This window comes from Procambarus clarkii, chromosome 18, assembly GCF_040958095.1.
Source record: "Procambarus clarkii isolate CNS0578487 chromosome 18, FALCON_Pclarkii_2.0, whole genome shotgun sequence".
Classification (NCBI taxonomy): Eukaryota; Metazoa; Arthropoda; class Malacostraca; order Decapoda; family Cambaridae; genus Procambarus; species Procambarus clarkii.
In genome coordinates, this window is record NC_091167.1 from 26,736,978 (window position 1) to 26,752,357 (window position 15,380).

The following is a 15,380-nucleotide window of genomic DNA, read 5'->3' on the forward strand; positions in this document are numbered from 1 at the left end:
TGGCACTCAAGCACCTTGGCTGGCACTCAAGCACCTTCTCTCTTTATTTATAGAGGTCAATTCCCGCACACGAATTCCGATCATCTAAAAATTAAAGACCAAAAATTATTAAGCTGTTGGTCCATAAACCTTGAATTGTTTTGGTGGGTCGTTAAATGGTTTGGTAGGCGTAGGGACGTGTTATAGGAATATAGACTTGTGTATAGGCCTATATAGACGTGCTGGAAGGCCTGTGCACGTGTTGTTAGGCCTATGGACGTGTTGGAAGACCTATTGGACGTGTTGGTATTCCTGTAGACGTTTGATATACGCCTATAACAGCGGTGGTGGGTATGTGGACATGTCAGCAAGGTTACAGACACACTGCCCCAGCCTACCCCCCACCCAGCCTACCCCCCACCCAGCCTACCCCCCCCCCCCCCCCCAGCCCAGGCGGTCCTCCACACCCCTCGTGTCTAACTATTCACTAACCAGCCATTCAGGTTCATCATTCACTGATCCTTCACTACTAAGGGACATGTCTTGCTCAATGTACAACTTGGATTTTGAGTAATGATTTACTTTGCTTTGAGAAAATCTAGTTTTTGTGTATATTTTGTGCTTATGGCAACCTCATCCTCCTGTTTAGATAGTACCTATTGTGACAGTCGTCAATAGTCACGAATTCGTGCGTACTAAGCTTTTAGATAGTAGTATATTGACTAGTGAGGATTTTTTTTAAATAAATGAAGTTATTTGGACAAACTGGAAAACGATTTTTCTATTTATGTTGCAAAGAAAAAGTTAAAAAGCAAATAAATACTCCTGGGCCTAGTATAGCACACATATGTAGTATATTAGGCCTCAGATAGCATGTATTAGGTCTAGGGAGGTTAGGTTAGGTCTAGGGAGGTTAGGTTAGGTCTAGGGAGGTTAGGTTAGGTCTAGGGAGGTTAGGTTAGGTTAGGTCTAGGGAGGTTAGGTTAGGTTAGGTCTAGGGAGGTTAGGTTAGGTTAGGTTAGGTCTAGGTTAGGTTAGGTTAGGTCTAGGGAGGTTAGGTTAGGTTAGGTCTAGGGAGGTTAGGTTAGGTTAGGTCTAGGGAGATTAGGTTATGTCTAGGGAGGTTAGGTTAGGTTAGGTCTAGGGAGGTTAGGTTAGGTTAGGTTAGGTCTAGGTTAGGTTAGGTTAGGTCTAGGGAGGTTAGGTTAGGTTAGGTCTAGGTTAGGTTAGGTTAGGTTAGGTCTAGGGAGGTTAGGTTAGGTCTAGGGAGGTTAGGTTAGGTTAGGTTAGGTCTAGGGAGGTTAGGTTAGGTTAGGTTAGGTTAGGTTAGGTTAGGTTAGGTCTAGGGAGGTTAGGTTAGGTTAGGTTAGTTTGTCAAAGCAACACAAGTCAAAAATTAGGTGTCCGGTTTGTCCGACTCAATAGTGCCGATTGCTACTTTCTAATTGCGTTGTAGGTCGGTATATGTATTATGGTCCTCGTCGTTACTACAAGTACTCCTAAAACAGGAGGATGTGGGGGGGGGGTTAAAAGAAACAGGGAAAAAGGAGGAAACCCCACCTCCATTTAAAACTTTGACCCAAATATCACAGTAACAATCTTATCACGAATAACCGAATTCAATTACGGGCTCACCATAGCCCGTGCTACATGGACTAGCTAAATCTAAAACAACAACAAGAAGAACGGAAGATGGTGTGACTTATTTACACAAGCGGGTACAGGAGCAGGCGCCTGCTGACTCCTGAGAGCAGGTTAAGAGCTGGTTCCTTCCCATAACAACCCTCTCACCCTGCTAGTTACCCTCGTAACTTGACCCGCGTGTTGCTTTACAACCAGGCACTCAATTACTGCTGGGTGAATAGGGACGAACAGTTAAGGATTGTTGCGCCCAGTCAATCCTCCCTGGCCTGGACCCGAACCCAGACCAAATAGCTCCTATCCAATAAGACTTGCTGAGAGGATTATTGAAGTACTAGGAGCTTTATAGACACGTTAGGCCTAAAGTCCTGTTGTGGGGCATAAAGACCCTTTGTGGGGCATAAAGACCCTTTGTGGGGCATAAAGACCCTTTGTGGGGCATAAAGACCCTTTGTGGGGCATAAAGACCCTTTGTGGGGCATAAAGACCCTTTGTGGGGCATAAAGACCCTTTGTGGGGCATAAAGACCCTTTGTGGGGCATAAAGACCCTTTGTGGGGCATAAAGACCCTTTGTTGCGAAGTCCAAAGACCTGTCGCAAGGCCTTAGAGATCTTTATTATGATAAGTTTTCCAGACCTGACAAGAGGTGATGAGACCTCTTGGGTGGCATGATACTAAGTACTGAGAATACTGTATAAACCTGACCAGTGAGGTGTGAGGCAGCGTGTGACCAGTGAGGTGTGAGGCAGCGTGTGACCAGTGAGGTGTGAGGCAGCGTGTGACCAGTGAGGTGTGAGGCAGCGTGTGACCAGTGAGGTGTGAGGCAGCGTGTGACCTGTGAGGTGTGAGGCAGCGTGTGACCTGTGAGGTGTGAGGTTAATGCTAGTTATCTCTCCAATTGTATCCATCATATAAAGAAACAAATCAATACATTATTTCTCGAGTCTCATTTCTCTTATAATGTATATACTTTGCATATGTATACATAATGTATATTGTGAATACATTTATTCCACTTAGCCTCATGTCAGACGGGATCTTAACGCCTTAAATTATACAGATTAAAATTATGATGATATAGTTTATATATAATAACTGATAATTAGAATGATCGGCGTTAGGCTGTCAATATTGACATTGTCTTTAAAATATTTATGATCCATTGGATATTTTTGTTTTAGTCAACTAAACCACTTATAAATGTGCAACAGTTTTATGAATAAAACTTGACTTTTAGCATTAAATTTTAAATTTTCAATCTCACGACTACAAAGATTTTTTGTAGAGTCGTGCTGGTCTAGTGGTTAAGGTACCAGGTACGCCATGGTGCATAGCGCTCCTGGCGATCTGGGTTCGAATCCTTCTTGGGGTGTAGAGTTTTCAGATATATATATATATATATATATATATATATATATATATATATATATATATATATATATATATATATATATATATATATATATATATGCAAACAAGCCTGAATGGTCTCCAGGCATATATGCAACTGAAAACTCACACCCCAGAAGTGACTCGAACCCATACTGCCAGAAGCACTATGCAACTGGTGAACAGGGCACCTTATCCACTCGACCATCACGACTGGATAAAAGCTGATGGGGAAATAGCCTTAGCTACTATCAGCGTTTGTCCGGTCGTGATGGTTGAGTGGATAAGGTGCCCTGTACACCAGTTGTATAGTGCTCCTGGCAGTATGGGTTCGAGTCACTTCTGGGGTGTGAGTTTTCAGTTTTAGATATATATATGCGTATAATTAGATGAAGGGGGAGTTAAACTATTAGTTAAATGACGAAATACGATACATAGCCCTATATAAAAGCCCTTTAGCATTGTCTCTCCATATACGAGTAATTAAGTTATAACAAATAGGCCTACTTACCCCGGCCTACGACCCTGATCAGGGGACCAAATAGCAGAACTACCCCACCCTTACTGACGTAATCACAATGGGGGGGGGGGGAGGGGGAGAGGGTTGAGTTTTATCTGCCAATATCGAAGTGGGACGAGCCACTTTCCCTACTAACTCTGGTCGAAGATCACACACACACGAACGTGTTAGAAAGTGGGTCGCTTGTCATCTGGACGAGCAGCCCCGCTCCCTATCTTAGCATCTTAGCTACAGTGGCAACTAAGAATGACGATTTAGTTCAAAATGGCCAAGTTGGTGGAGAGGTGAGTTCGTGTGATCACTTGTAAACTTGATGTGACTACTAGGGTGAATAATAAGCTGGCGATGAGTCACAATAACGTGGCTGAAGTATGTTGATCAGACCACACACTAGAAGGTGAAGGGACGACGACGACGTTTCGGTCCGTCCTGGACCATTCTCAAGTCGACTGTGAGAATGGTCCACGATCGACTTGAGAATGGTCCAGGACGGACCGAAACGTCGTCGTCCCTTCACCTTCTAGTGTGTGGTCTGGTCAACGTCAATAATAAACATATTTATGAATCATATATATACTGTCCATAATACAGATTAGACCAAAGGATTAACATAGAGATGAAACCAGCCCCAGGTTCTATACCCTTTAACATAGTGAGGTCCAGTGGTGTGGCGTGCGTCTGGGGGGACCGAGGACCCGGGTTCGATCCCACCATCATGCTCCAAAGGTTTTCTCATAGATATATATCTCGTTATTGCGATTTAATTGAGTATTTGATCGAGTTTTGAGTATTTCTCAAACTTTAATTGAGTTTTTTGCAATATCTTCCTACATTGCAAAAAAAAGGAAACTTGATATTGATAGTAAAATAGGTACCTGGGTGTTAGTCAGCTGTCACGGGCTGCTTCCTGGGGGTGGTGGCCTGGTCGAGGACCGGGCCGCAGGGACACTAAAAGCCCCGAAATCGCCTCAAGATAACCTGTTGCTCGGTAATGGCTTGGGTTCAAGGTATGATAAACGAGAAAATAATGAATTTGGTAAATACTGAAGAGGAACTACGTGAAGGGAGTACCTAAAGGACAGAAAACAAAGGGTCACAGTTAGGGAGCGGGGAGTCGAACTGGAGGGATGTGACTAGTGGAGTCCCCCCCCCCCCCCCCATCCCACTCATGTCCCAGGACCCCTAATGTCAGTAATTGTTATATATATATAACCTCAACGAGGCTGTGAACTCTTACACATTCATGATGGGAGAACACACACAACTAAACATGAATGTAAGAACAAAGGACTACATGAAAGTACAGGAAAACCTTAACAAACGCCAGGAGTGGCTAGACAAATGGTTGCTCGAGTTCAACCCTAATAAATGTAATGTAGTGAAATTGAGAAAAGGGAAAAAGGGAGACCAGGAAGAATCTATCCCATTTATACAAGGCAACTACGGGAATTTGATAGATACAAATATTTGGTAGAGATATAATACAACGCTACCGTCTGAGGCACACACATAAACGACGTAACGTCAGCAGCATATGCGACGCTGGATAACATCAGAACGTTGTTTATAAATCTAAATAGAGTTTGTGTTTACTATTTGTGTCTGCAGGACAGAGCTATTAGTTCTTGGTTGTGTGTGTGTGTGTGTGTGTGTGTGTGTGTGTGTGTGTGTGTGTGTGTGTGTGTGTGTGTTGCAGCCAGCCAGATCTTGACGGCCTTGTGCAATTAACTCGCTTCTAGCCCCTTTTTAAGGTAACCCAGAGGCAAGGTGACGGTGCTCTACTATCACCCCCTCCCTCCCTCTCTCTCACTCACACTCTCTCCCTTTCGACCAATTAGTTTACTTCACAACGCAACCTGCTCTCGCACAAAACAGCACATATATGACTTATTGCTTATAGAAACTATTTCGCTTATAAATAAGTACATATGTGACATATTCCAATTCATATTTTTTTCAAGGCACTAACTTTTTCTCTCAGTTTTATTATACAATAGAGATTTTATACAAAATTCGACAATATCCTGACTTACTTTACAATTTATTTAAATATTTTAGTTTTGTTTTATTATTTTTATAAAACTGTAATATCAATATAAGTTCAGTATTAATTGTAATATCTTAACATACTAAGAAGGTTAGGTTAGGTTGTGGTTTTCTATTCAGCTTTTCAAGGTAAACTCAAATATTCACAATAAATTAGTATGTCACATGTGCACTTATTCATAAGCAAGATATTGACTATAAGCAAGTGCGAGAACGGGTTGCGCAACGTCATTCCTGCCTCTTTCACACGGATACATTTCTATCCATGACGTCATATCATCCAACGTACAAGTGGTGTGACGTAACAGCAGGAGGAACTGTGACATCATAGTCATTCATCTTTATCTTAGGACAAGCACTAAGATTATGTCATAGTCACGTCTCACGGCAGGCAGTCCTCATTAATAAAGGGTAAATGCTGCTTAATCAACACCCCCCCCTTGTTTATACATGAAAAACGGTTTACACACGACTCACAACTGTTGACGTTCGAACACTTCCGGAACAAGTGCTTCACTGACGACTTTTGTTCGAACCACAACGCTGTAAATGCTTCACCCACGTACTACAAATACAAATAATCGCCAACAGAATCTAAACACCTAACCTAACCTATGCCTATATCTGCACAATATGCTAATTTATTATAATATTAATTTATATTTGACAAAATTCCCGTTTTGAATGAACAACATGTAAAAAATTATGAATGAGTCTGTGGGGGTCGAGCGCTGGATGGAATGGACTTGAGTCGAGGACGGGTTGGCATAAACACATGTTCGGCGGGTGCATGGAATTGACTTCATTGGAGTTTAACAGAATTAACCGAAGTTAATTTTGTTAATTTGCATACGAACCAGTCCTCTCTAACATGCTAAGACAAACAAAGGTTTATACCACATTGCTCTCGACTACGAGAAAAAGGAATTTCTCGTAAATTACAAATTTCTCGAGGAATTACAAATACAATTTTAAGAAATTGAATTTGTATTTGAGGGATTTTAAGCGTTCCCAGAACAGCTTGTTGTACTAATTGTACTCTGGCTGTATTCTGATTGTATTCTGGCTGTACTCTGGCTGTATTCTGGCTGTATTCTGGCTGTACTCTGGCTGTATTCTGATTGTATTCTGGCTGTATTCTGATTGTATTCTGGCTGTACTCTGGCTGTATTCTGACTGTATTCTGATTGTATTCTGGCTGTACTCTGGCTGTATTCTGGCTGTATTCTGGCTGTACATGTCCTGAACACGTGCGGGGAAGTTGCTCCCTCCGGCCGCAAGGGGGCAGTCTGCCAGGTCAGGTCAAAGCCTCGGGTCACCGTAGACAGTCTGGTGGACAAGTCGTGGTCCGAGGCTCCCTGCTGGTAGTGTACGAGGGAAAGAGACTGAGAGTGCCACAACAATAATGACATCGTTCGCGGCACTGTTTGCTCAGTTGACTGCCGCTGACGCCAACCTTCGTAATACAACTTCAGGGACATAGACGGGTTAATTATGGCCCCCGGGGATGGACGCACTTAACACTCTCACACACACTCACACACACACACACACACACACTCAAACACACACACACACACACACACACACACACTCTCACACACTCACACACACTCACACACACACACACTCACACACACACACACACACACACACACACACACACACACACACACACACACACACACACACACACACACACACACACACACACACACACACACTCACACACACACACACACACACACACACACACACACACACACACACACACACACACACACACACTCACACACACACTCACACACACACACTCACACACCCTCGGGGCCTCGCGGCTGAGTGGACAGCGCTCTGGGGTCGTAGTCCTAAGGGCCCGGGTTCGATATCCCCGGCAGAGGCAGAAACAAATTGGCAAAGTTTGTTTCACCCTGGTGCTCCTGTTCACCTAGCAGTAAATACGTACCTGGGAGTTAGACAGCTGCTGCGGGCTGCTTCATGAGGATAATGTGTGTATGTGTGTGTAAGAGAAATAGTGGTAGACATAGGAGTAAAAATAAACTGGTTTGAAAGGCGGGGTCCAAGAGCTAAGAGCTCGATTCTACAGATACAAAAAAAAAAAAAAAAAAATGTAGGTATCAAATAGTAGACATACACACAGTACTGACCAAATAGGATCCTCCATGTCTACTTTGCAAATCTTATAAGATTAATCAAGATAGAGGATTACGGAATGCTTGACGCAGACCTGGGAAAGCTAGATAGATGGCAGCTCAATTTTAATCCAAGCAAGTGCAAGGTGATAAGATTTGGACCGTGGGATGAGCCAATAGGAAGAATATACTATGACGCTAATAAAAAAAATCTCGAATTAAGCACGAAAAAAAAGAACTGTAAGTATATATAACCATAAACTTATCGCCAGAGAAACATAGTAAGAGACAGTGTGGCCTTTGGGCACGTTCATGCTACAAGAATGGTTCCTGAAGCAAGAGGACTGAGCTACGAGGAAAGACAAACACCTTGAGCTCAACATGCTTAGAAAGGCAAGGCAATGAGGGAACATGACAACGACATCAACAGTAGCAACAGCACGAGACAACATGGACAGGAACTAGCAAACCAGATGATCGATATATAGCAAAAAAAAAAACTTCAGCGTAAGAATAGTGAGCAATTGAACGCTGAAATGGTAGGTAATTGAGAGGTAACTCCATTCATTGTTTCAACACTAGGTATACGAAACAAAAAGGCTGGAACCCAGGAGCTGAAGCCCAGCCTACAAGGCCACTGAAGCTAGTACAAAGAGTACATAGCCAGCCTTACGGGTGAGAGAGCAGCTCCCTCCAGGGAGGAGGGCGCTGTCATCACCCACACCGACCTGGCTCCTGCGCCCCTCAACACGCCGGGAACTTCAACGGGATGAAGATACCAATCCTGTGTTTGGGGCGGGTAATGCGGGAGAGTTTGTTGATGTTGTGAGTCTGGTAGCGGTGTGGACCCCTGCCACTAGTGTGTGGCCCCCTGCCACCAGTGTGTGTGTGGACCCCTGCCACCAGTGTGTGTGTGGACCCCTGCCACTAGTGTGTGGCCCCCTGCCACCAGTGTGTGTGGACCCCTGCCACCAGTGTGTGTGTGGACCCCTGCCACTAGTGTGTGGACCCCTGCCACTAGTTTGTGTGTGGACCCCTGCCACCAGTGTGTGTGGACCCCTGCCACCAGTGTGTGTGTGGACCCCTGCCACTAGTGTGTGGACCCCTGCCACTAGTTTGTGTGTGGACCCCTGCCACCAGTGTGTGTGTGGACCCCTGCCACTAGTGTGTGGACCCCTGCCACTAGTTTGTGTGTGGACCCCTGCCACCAGTGTGTGTGTGGACCCCTGCCACTAGTGTGTGGACCCCTGCCACTAGTTTGTGTGTGGACCCCTGCCACCAGTGTGTGTGTGGACCCCTGCCACTAGTGTGTGTGTGGACCCCTGCCACCAGTGTGTGTGGCCCCCCTGCCACCAGTGTGTGTGGCCCCCTGCCACCAGTGTGTGTGGACCCCTGCCACTAGTGTGTGTGGACCCCTGCCACCAGTGTGTGTGGCCCCCTGCCACCAGTGTGTGTGTGGACCCCTGCCACCAGTGTGCGTGTGGACCCCTGCCACTAGTGTGTGGACCCCTGCCACCAGTGTGCGTGTGGACCCCTGCCACTAGTGTGTGGACCCCTGCCACTAGTGTGTGTGTGGCCCCCTGCCACCAGTGTGTGTGGACCCCTGCCACTAGTATGTGTGTGGCACCCTGTCACCAGTGTGTGTGGACCCCTGCCACCAGTGTGTGTGTGGACCCCTGCCACTAGTGTGTGTGGACCCCTGCCACCAGTGTGTGTGTGGACCCCTGCCACCAGTGTGTGTGTGGACCCCTGCCACCAGTGTGTGTGTGGACCCCTGCCACCAGTGTGTGTGGCCCCCCTGCCACCAGTGTGTGTGGCCCCCTGCCACCAGTGTGTGTGTGGACCCCTGCCACTAGTGTGTGTGGACCCCTGCCACCAGTGTGTGTGTGGACCCCTGCCACTAGTGTGTGGACCCCTGCCACTAGTGTGTTGCCCCCTGCCACCAGTGTGTGTGGACCCCTGCCACTAGTGTGTGTGTGGCCCCCTGCCACCAGTGTGTGTGGACCCCTGCCACTAGCGTGTGTGTGGCCCCCTGCCACCAGTGTGTGTGGACCCCTGCCACCAGTGTGTGTGTGGACCCCTGCCACTAGTGTGTGTGGACCCCTGCCACCAGTGTGTGTGTGGACCCCTGCCACCAGTGTGTGTGTGGACCCCTGCCACCAGTGTGTGTGTGGACCCCTGCCACCAGTGTGTGTGGCCCCCTTGCCACCAGTGTGTGTGGCCCCCTGCCACCAGTGTGTGTGTGGACCCCTGCCACTAGTGTGTGTGGACCCCTGCCACCAGTGTGTGTGTGGACCCCTGCCACTAGTGTGTGTGGACCCCTGCCACCAGTGTGTGTGTGGACCCCTGCCACTAGCGTGTGTGTGGACCCCTGCCACTAGTGTGTATGTGGACCCCTGCCACTAGTGTGTGTGTGGACCCCTGCCACCAGTGTGTGTGGGGACCCCTGCCACTATTGTGTGTGTGGACCCCTGCCACTAGTGTGTGTGGACCCCTGCCACTAGTGTGTGGACCCCTGCCACTAGTGTGTGTGTGGACCCCTGCCACTAGTGTGTGGACCCCTGCCACTAGTTTGTGTGTGGACCCCTGCCACCAGTGTGTGTGTGGACCCCTGCCACTAGTGTGTGGACCCCTGCCACTAGTTTGTGTGTGGACCCCTGCCACCAGTGTGTGTGGACCCCTGCCACTAGTGTGTGGCCCCCTGCCACCAGTGTGACAGGGGGTCCACACACACCTCCCCCCCCCCCCCCCCAGCATACACTCTGGTGTGGTACAGGACCCCCCTCCCCCCCGCTCTCTGTAGAAGCACTTAACGGTGCTTAGTGTAATTCAAGCAACTACTTGCACACATCTGACTAATGACCGTTGACCGCTATTGGTCCAATTGTGATGACTTGCCAGCGGGGGGTCATGACCTCTTCCAAATAAACACAAACGTGCTCCAGTAACATTAAATACACGTTAAATCTACGTCATTTGCTCAACATCCCAGTGGTGTACAATACCCCTAGAGTGGCGCTAGTTCACCGTTGCTCTTGAGTACTGTGCCCACTGGGGTAATGGGTATAATGATATCTATTATAAAAATCTTGATGGTAATATCGACTAAATTCCCGTACACACAGGGGTCGAGTAGGGAGGGCAGGTGTGGACGCCAGCCCCAACACTCCACACATGTGACTAAGAACCAGACAGGAGAAATTTCTATAACAGTGAAGGATGTGGGTCAGGTGTGCACCATGGCGAGATGTGCACGGTGGCTGCGAGGAGGCGTGTGGGAGGTGTCAATAACATCTGGCACTGGAAGTGGAGTGGCACTCGATGTGAAGAGGCACTATAGGGGGGTGTGGGGTCGTGGTCTTTGATGATGTGGCAGGGGGGCTTTGTGGTGATGAGTGCCCCCCAGGGAGAAGGGTTTTGGCATACCCCATTATGCCCCATTACACAATGGGGTCTTGGCACGCCCCATTGTACCCCATCACACAATGGGGGTCTTGGCACGCCCCATTGTGCCCCATTACATAATGGGGTCTTGGAACGCTCCATTGTGCCCCATCACACAATGGGGGTCTTGGCACGCCCCATTGTACCCCATCACACAATGGGGTCTTGGCACGCACCATTGTACCCCATCACACAATGGGGTCTTGGCACGCACCATTGTACCCCATCACACAATGGGGGTCTTGGCACGCCCCATTGTACCCCATCACACAATGGGGTCTTGACACGCCCCATTGTACCCCATCACACAATGGGGTCTTGGCACGCCCCATTGTACCCCATCACACAATGGGGTCTTGACACGCCCCATTGTACCCCATCACACAATGGGGTCTTGGCACGCCCCATTGTACCCCATCACACAATGGGGTCTTGACACGCCCCATTGTACCCCATCACACAATGGGGTCTTGACACGCCCCATTGTACCCCATCACACAATGGGGTCTTGACACGCCCCATTGTACCCCATCACACAATGGGGTCTTGACACGCCCCATTGTACCCCATCACACAATGGGGTCTTGACACGCCCCATCAGTACAATGGGGCGGTATATGGTTGTGAGGGTGTACTAACCTAGTTGTGCTTGCATGGTTGAGTATCAGCTTGTAGCCCCGCCTTCCGAACTCATATTATAAATGCATTTTATATACAACAGTACAAGATCACAGCAAACATGGTCCACAGGTGTTGATACTCTGCATGATACCAGAAATAGCGTTCAACGTTTTTATAACATTTTGTTCTTTAATGCAAGGGTTGTTCTCGCTTTGTTATATATTTACATCTATAATTATACATTGAATACTCCTCTAACACTTTGTCTAAAGAATTATAGTGATTTACAACTCTTGACACAGACAATGGTCCCTTTGTCATCTCTGAGTCTCGTCTGTGTCTCTAGCGTCCATCTATGTCTCTCGTTTAGTTATTCCTTGAACGTTTTCCACTGGATGAATTCCGTTTACAATTTTAGATATCGTTATCATGTCCCCACCAATTCCTACTCATATCTGGTGTAGGTGAGTTCCAGTTCTCCCAGTCACTCTTCTCTTTCATAGCAGTTTTGTTCTGTGTTTCACCTGACGGCTTGCATGCCCGAGTTGCCTCTTGGTAAGTTTGCATTAAGGCACCCTTCCTGCGGTGCCACCAGGGCACCAGTGCCACCCTGGGCACCAGTGCCATCCTGGGCACTGGTGCCATGTCCAGTAAATATCCCTGGCCTTAACTACACTAATAAATGTCACCCAAGAGTGAAGATTTAAGACGTGTAGTTTTAACGAGCGTAAACGAGAAGAGTGACTTGCAGGGGAGAGGAGGACCTCTGCAAGTCACCTTTGTGTCTTTTTGTATACGGGTGACTGAGCAGGTCTTTACTCCACGTGGTGTGTTGACCTGGTGTGTTGACATTGGTGCTCTGGGCTCTCTCACCCCTCGCCTCCTGGTCTGCTTCCACACGTCTCCCCCGCACTACATCACGCCAGGGGGTGACGCCAGAGGTGACGCCACGGGTGACGCCAGGGGTGACGCCAGAGGTGACTCCACGGGTGACGCCAGAGGGTGACGCCAGGGGTGACGCCAGAGGGTGACGCCAGAGGGTGACGCCAGGGGTGACGCCAGAGGGTGACGCCACACCAACTACACATCCCCAGCGGGAGGAAATCAGAGCAGGACGTAATTAGCATGACAACTTACGGGAGGGTGTCGGTGGTGGAGGTTGGCGGGAGGAAGGAATAGCCGTCAGGTGGTATATGGGCGTGTTTGTGGTAGTAAAGAGGTGCCCGGCTTGGCCCAGCTTGGCCCGGCTTGGCCCCGGCTTGGCCCGGCTTGGCCCTGCTTGGCCCACACTGGTCGTTGCTCGCCACTGACCGGGCGCAGACACAGACACACGCGGGGTAGGGACGGGCGGACGACACCAGAGGAACAGCGTGACGGAGGGTCCAGGTATAACACGGTGAGAGAGAGAGACAGACAGACACGGCGGCGGCGCCCCTGGACGTGTGTGCCACCCAGAGAGTGAGAGACGAATGCCGCCACGAGACTTGTACTGGCACTCCAGCCTCGCTTTACACTGAAAGTGAACTTTAGCGCCCCCTTCCCCCCCCCCACCTCTCAAGGTCTCTCTCTCTCTCACACACCCCCCATCACACACCCCCACCACCACCACACCCCCACCTCCTTACACTACCAGCCACATGACGCGGACGACCCCACATGGTTCCTCCCTCGCAACCCCACCCCCCACACACCCCCACACACACACCCCCACACTACTCTATTTCCACCCCCACCCCACCACCTACCACAGCTACCCTCCCCAACCCTCTCATACCCCCCTACCTCACTATTCTACCCCACCCCCCACACCTCCCCACCACGCCCCCCACACCTCCTCCCCACACTTTCCCCCCCCATCTCCCCCCCCTCAAATAATTACTTCAAGAACACGAGGTCGGTAAGTCAGGCCACCAAAAAGTTCATCAGGGTGTGGTATGTGGTGCCAGGGTGTGGTATGTGGTGCCAGGGTGTGGTATGTGGTGCCAGGGTGTGGTATGTGGTGCCAGGGTGTGGTATGTGGTGCCAGGGTGTGGTATGTGGTGCCAGGGTGTGGTGTGTGGTGCCAGGGTGTGGTATGTGGTGCCAGGGTGTGGTATGTGGTGCCAGGGTGTGGTGTGTGGTGCCAGGGGTGTGGTATGTGGTGCCAGGGGTGTGGTATGTGGTGCCAGGGTGTGGTATGTGGTGCCAGGGGTGTGGTATGTGGTGCCAGGGTGTGGTGTGTGGTGCCAGGGTGTGGTATGTGGTGCCAGGGGTGTGGTATGTGGTGCCAGGGGTGTGGTATGTGGTGCCAGGGTGTGGTATGTGGTGCCAGGGTGTGGTATGTGGTGCCAGGGTGTGGTATGTGGTGCCAGGGGTGTGGTATGTGGTGCCAGGGTGTGGTGTGTGGTGCCAGGGTGTGGTATGTGGTGCCAGGGTGTGGTATGTGGTGCCGGGGTGTGGTATGTGGTGCCAGGGGTGTGGTATGTGGTGCCAGGGTGTGGTGTGTGGTGCCAGGGGTGTGGTATGTGGTGCCAGGGGTGTGGTATGTGGTGCCAGGGGTGTGGTATGCGGTGCCAGGGTGTGGTATGTGGTGCCAGGGGTGTGGTATGTGGTGCCAGGGTGTGGTGTGTGGTGGCAGGGTGTGGTATGTGGTGCCAGGGGTGAGGTATGTGGTGCCAGGGTGTGGTGTGTGGTGCCAGGGTGTGGTATGTGGTGCCAGGGGTGTGGTATGTGGTGCCAGGGTGTGGTGTGTGGTGCCAGGGGTGTGGTATGTGGTGCCAGGGTGTGGTGTGTGATGCCAGGGTGTGGTATGTGGTGCCAGGGTGTAGTGTATGTGGTGCCAGGGTGTAGTGTATGGTGCCAGAGTATGGTGCCAGACTATGATACCAGAGTATGGTACCAGAGTATGGTGCTAGAGTATGGTGCCAGACTATGATACCAGAGTATGGTGCCAGACTATGATACCAGAGTATGGTACCAGAGAATGGTGCCAGGATATGGTGCCAGGGTATGGTGCCAGAGTATGGTGCCAGAGTATGGTGCCAGGGTATGGTGCCAGGGTATGGTGCCAGAGTATGGTGCCAGGGTATGGTGCCAGAGTATGGTGCCAGAATATGGTGCCAGAGTATGGTGCCAGGGTATGGTGCCAGAGTATGGTGCCAGAGTATGGTGCCAGAGTATGGTGCCAGGGTATGGTGCCAGGGTATGGTGCCATAGTATGGTGCCAGAGTATGGTGCCACGGTATGGTGCCAGAGTATGGTGCCAGGGTATGGTGCCAGAGTATGGTGCCAGAGTATGGTGCCAGAGTATGGTGCCAGGGTATGGTTCCAGAGTATGGTGCCAGAGTATGGTGCCAGAGTATGGTGCCAGAGTATGATACCAGAGTATGGTGCCAGAGTATGGTGCCAGGGTATGGTGCCAGAGTATGATACCAGAGTATGGTGCCAGGGTATGGTGCCAGGGTATGGTGCTAGAGTATGGTGCCAGAGTATGGTGCCAGAGTATGGTGCCAGAGTATGATACCAGAGTATGGTGCCAGAGTATGGTGCCAGGGTATGGTGCCAGGATGTGGTGTGTCGAGAAGTATAGACGCCAAATAACGTGGCT

The 15,380-nt window shown here is 49.6% G+C and overlaps 1 protein-coding gene across 2 annotated transcripts in view; it reads right to left on the reverse strand.

Annotated features, from left to right (window-relative positions):
- The window catches only part of LOC123754332 (uncharacterized PE-PGRS family protein PE_PGRS54), a 139,575-nt gene extending 126,316 nt beyond the window's left edge, over positions 1 to 13,259 (reverse strand). For both annotated transcript variants that reach the window (XM_069326409.1, XM_069326407.1), the window contains exon 1: positions 12,932 to 13,259. The gene's annotated coding sequence lies outside the window, so the exon portion shown is untranslated. The remainder of the gene's footprint in view (positions 1 to 12,931) is intronic.
- Positions 13,260 to 15,380: the final 2,121 nt, after the last annotated feature.